This window comes from Mytilus galloprovincialis, chromosome 14, assembly GCF_965363235.1.
Source record: "Mytilus galloprovincialis chromosome 14, xbMytGall1.hap1.1, whole genome shotgun sequence".
Lineage (NCBI taxonomy): Eukaryota > Metazoa > Mollusca > Bivalvia > Mytilida > Mytilidae > Mytilus > Mytilus galloprovincialis.
Window position 1 is genome coordinate 31588203 of NC_134851.1, and position 5830 is coordinate 31594032.

Here is a 5830-nt window from a genome sequence, read left to right on the forward strand (position 1 = left end):
AAGGGTTGCTTCTAATGGGGAAGCATAAGCAAGAGATGTGAAGGTGGAATTATTCCAGCATACATGTCCAGATGCCATCAATAGTTGCATGGTTGACCGTTATGGAATATATGTTTCACCGATAACAACGAATATGTTCCAGTTGTAACTACAATCTCGTCCCCTTTTCACCAAATACGAGGTACTGAATTACCACCTAGTCTGTACTTTCATGAGCATCACGACATGCGGAGCAGAATCTGCATACCCTTTTGGAGCACTCCCATTTTGGTGGTTCATGTTGTGTTTTGTGTACACAGGCAAAATTTGCTCACATGAATTTAGCATGAATCTCACATAAAAATCTTATGAAAAATTTCACATGAGATTAACCTCAAGCGAGATTATACATGAAACTCTCATAAAATTTTTCATGTGAATTTCACGTGAATTGAGATTCACATGAATCTGAGGTGATTTTTTTACATGAATTTCATGTGAAATTTACAACAATAAAATTTTTATATCTTTCAAGTTTTTATATGTAATTAAATTTGAAAATTTAGATGTTATTTGAATTAGTACTCTATTTTAAATGAAAACAATTTACATGATTTTCATGTGAAATTCATGTGAAATTCATTTGAGTATCATATGACATTCACATGTAACTCACAAAAACTGATTTCACATGAGTTTATAAGCTCGTTTTGAGATTCACATGAAATTGATGTGAGTGAAATTTGTCTGTGTACTGTTGTTTCTGTTGGCTTTTTAAATTTAAGCCAAGCAATTGTCCGTTTTATTTTCAGGCATTGTCAATTTTGTTTTCTGAGTCTTGTGAGTTTGAGTGTCCTTTTGGTATATTTGGCCTCTCTTTATTAGATAAAATGTGAATACATTAATATTCAAGGTACCAATTTCCATTGATTTTGTTTGTATATGCTGTAGATTTAAATGAGAACAAAGTCTGAAACATATTGTAACTTTTAATAAATTTACATTTCATTCTTTTTTCCAAACATCCATTTAACTATATAATAACAATAATAATATTTTCATAAATATTAATTTACAAAACTGATTTATCTGCAAGTAGTGATGTTCTGATAATCGATTATAATAGAAAATAGTCTATTATTGTAAAATTTTTGAAATGAATATAAACAGTTCTTAATAAAAAAAAATTATTGGCTTAGAACATACATAAAAAGTTTCAATGAAGAATGACTGCAAAACTGACTGTTTGAGACCCTCATGGGTAGTAAATGTAGTGATTTTTTTGTAATCCAACACCCCTTATATGTAGTATCACTGCAAAGTGCCCTATTATGATCAAGTAAAATGTTTTGCTCCATATCCAGTGAATTTTAAGGGATTACTTTTCAAGTGCACGTATAATGTATGGGTTTTAGGTCATAAAACATTACTAGGAACTAATAAATAATTTTTTTTAATTTTTTTCTTGGTTTTCCAGGCTTTGTTTTTATCAACCAATTTACTCTTTTGACACTTTGAAATTCCATTCATTCATTACACCCCCAATTGAAACAGTTACCTCTTAATATATTGTGTAGGTAAAAATGTATCACTTTAAAAAAGGTGGGGGAAAAGATCCACAGCTGCACCCCTATCAATTAAGTATGGAAGTAGATCAACCTCCCAAAAAACAACATTTTCAAAAGGGAAATAACTCATTACTTTAAAATGAGAAATGCATGTGATGTGAAACACATGACCAGGTTCAGATTCCATTATATGTATAATTCAAACCTTATAAATGCAACAGAAACTCTATACGAGTTGCATGCACATATATGTAAACGTTGTATTTTAATCAAATTTCAATGATTAACATTTATAAATGTACACCTAAATTTCTGTGATTACTGTTTAATAAATTACATTTTAACTTTTGATTTCAACACTACTTTTATTTCTTTGATTATCATACATATCACATACATTCTTATAACAAACAGGGTCTTGCTAGGTTTATCTACAAGAAATTGAAAAAATTTCTATGAACAGACAAAATTAACAAGCATTATAATTTGAATTAAGGACATCTCTTTGAAAACAATTTGATTATTGCCATCTATCTTTAGACTTGCAAAAAGCATATAATTCAGCTCTTTAACATGTTTTTGTGACCTGCACAAAGCTATTAACACTAAATAGAATTTGAGCCAGCAAATTCAGTCAAATTACTAAAATATTATACTCTATTTCTAAATGAATCAGCTTTTTAAAATATATTATTATTACTGTGAAAAATAGTTCACTTATGGATTTTTAGCATAGTCTTCTGATAAACAGTATTTATGTATTGCAAAATAAAACCCAAGGTCAAATGTCAAGTAACATGACTGTCAAGGTTAGGGCATTTACAGTACAATGAAATAAGTGTTTGATCCTGAACATTTTATATATCCTAATATTTCATTTAATAACAAAATAAAGAGAAAAAAAAAGCATCAATGACTAAGATTTTCATAAATCATGTTTTGAAAGACACTGTTTTATTTTGGTTGTTTTGTTTTTCTTCATCTTCATCCAGGAGAAACCATATATAAGACAATATTTTGCGTGAATATCATTTTGAAAGTGTTTCACTCAATAATAAATTTTACTACAATATGTTCCTTAACAACCAACAGGTCTAGGGAAATAAAGTATCTTTACAAACTATGCATAAAGCATAAATATAAACTGAAAAATATAACAATCTGTTTTTTGTAACAATGATATATTATAACTATTGCCTATTTTTCTAACACTACAAATAAGTACAATTTATCACAAAATAATGAAAGACATATAGTTATTCTTACAGCCATTTTGAAAAAATAACAAGATTGCATGCATTTTCTTGCGAAACATACCTAAGCATACACCTACTCATAATTCAAAGAATCTGATAGATCCAAAAACGGGTAATAACCAAGTACTAATCAACTATCAAGCTACTGAATTAAGTGCCAGTCTTTGTAAGAATCAGGCAATTTTGAAAAACATCAAAACATAGCTGTAAAAAACCCACCTACCTAGCCATCCTATTTTGAAGTAACACTCATCCTGAGTTAGAAATGGTAGGTCTTTAGTGTCTGTGTGTCTGGTAACTTGAGAAATCTTTAGACAAACTTTGGTTAGAATGATAGTAAATTACAGAGTTAGCTCCCCTTAATTGTTAATTTCTAGTACATTGTAACCAAATTTTATCTCCAATTACCAGAACGGGACAATGAAATGAATGGTATATTTTTGCATCATTATACATTTTGAACATAAATTAATGGCAACCTGAGTGGGTTTTTGTTTGTCATGTCATGTCATTGTTTCACCACTGCCTGATTCTTAGGTATACTAGCACTTAAATATCAAGTCGTTCTGTTAAGTAGTTTCTGAGAAAAGTGTTTTTATAACACTTGTTGGACAAACAGATACTGTGGATTCATTTTTTTTCGTTGGATACCAATATTCAAGGATTTCGTGGGTACAGACGAACCTTGAATTTAAATATTCAACAATTAACAAATTTCCTATAGGCTTGTATACACACTATTACAAAACCACGAAATTAAATATCCACGAACATGCAAGTTTTCCTTAATCCCAGAAAATTGGAACCCACAAAAATAAATGAACCACAGTAGACAAGTTGATTGTTATAATACCCCTCTCTTGGAGTAGGGATATAAATCATTCTATGTGAATAACATAAAACAACAACTAAACTGCACTGAAAATTTTATAGAAAAAAAACCTTCCAACACTGGAAGTTACAGTTATCAAAATTCAAAAGGAAGTTTAAATAACATCCAATAGTACATGCATGATGTATTAATATTATAAAATAAGTAGCTAACTATGAGAAAGCAAATCTCGTTCACCATATGTAAAATTTATATGACACTATTCTTATACTCCTGTGAAGAGTTTACACAAACATTATAAACCAACTGCAACATAATAATTTCAGCACCTTAAAGGAAAAGAAATTTTAAGCACCTTTCAAGGAAAAAAATTTTAAGCACCTTTCAAAGAAAAGAATTCTAAGCACCTAACTATGAACAAGTAAACAGTCTATAATTAATAAAATGCAAACACATTCTCAATTGAGCATATAACAATTACTATCTAACAAGAGCCCCCTTTCCTTAGCAGTCACTCCCTTATTTTTGAGAACATGACAATTACTATCTAATCATCTCTGCACAGTTAGCTACAAGTCTAATGCCCCCGGACTAGTTAATTTTATTTGAACTAGTGAGTATTTGCAAAACTTGGTTTAAAATCATAAGAAATATGTCATTATTTTTGTCTTACAACTATTTGGATTAGATTTAGGTGCAGGCTGATAATCCTTCTATGTAATCTTTGGATTATCTAAAATAACAAGACACTTTATAATTTAAAGTTTACACAAAAGAAATAAAATAATGTAATAAATTTCAGCATCAAATGCATTCTAACAATAATTTCAAAAGCCTAAACCATCACAATCCGATTGGTTGAGCACTTTTGAAAAATGAATAATTTATCAAACAATGGCCTAGCATTGTTACCTACAATACTTAATTTCTAAAAGCAATAAATTATATAAATAATTGCCACAAAGCAAAATATAAAGTAATATTTTCAACAAAAATAAATAAGCACAAAAAAACCAATTTATAATTTAAATAAATCACACATAGTTTCAAAGAAGGAGCTGTAACATAATGGGTTATCTCCCTTTAGAAATCAAACTTATACACGTATCATACTTTGATTGAATTTGGAACATTCAATTATGACATAAAACATTTTTTGTTGTCTATTTTGTATGGTTCTTATACCAGCTCAAGTTTAATATTATTGCTGATTTAGCATAGAAAATTTTTACAATCTGACCAACATAAGTATACTATGATCACAAAATAATATATATGTTTGAATGTAAACTGACATCTTCATATTTTTTTCACATGAAAATTTTGAGGTTAACAAATAGTGCATTCTCCTTTAAAAATAATATTAACTCATTTTTGCAATGTTTGAATTTTTATAAACAGTCTTAAGTAAAAATATAAATTGGAATGTATAATTTGTTGATATATTGGAAGATTCATGCATGGAAAATAAACACTTAATTGTAACATTTAGAGAATTTATCGACTTCCTACATAATGCTCATGAACTAAAAAGAAAAATTCAATGGGTATTTACGATGATATTACAAAACGGGTGATAAAAAAACTTTCCATTCTCAATTTTATGATATCTGAACATGTTTAAATTTGATTTGGGATTTTTGTTTACCAAACATTTGAACTGGTGAGTTGCCAATATTTGTCTTCATGGCAGCATAATTGTCAGATTTCACCAATGGTCTCTCAACCTTTAGAAAACCTTATACACATTTTAAATATGAAAATCAACTCTATAAACTTTATAAAACATACAAAAAATGCTGACAATTGCTTTTTGGTTAGTCTTAAAACATGTTGCATAGCACCATAACAGTGATCAAGATTCATTTATACCAAATTCAAATAATTAATTTAAAATGTTCACCAGTGTCCATCCTTTCACTGACCTTATAACAAACTCAAATACAAGCCAAAGTCTGCCTTTTGCAACCTCAGCTTTGTGGTGCGGAGGGGAGACAAAAACTTACATAACTTACATGTCAGATTAATAACTTTCTTTTTGATTTACTGAAGATAAATTTAAAATTACACTTTCCAAAATGTAACTTACAATGATAAACGAATTGCAAATATGTAAATTTATAACATAAATAAATAACTAACAAAACATGAGGTAACTCCCTACAGATGGAATGTAATAGTTAAGTAGCATCAAA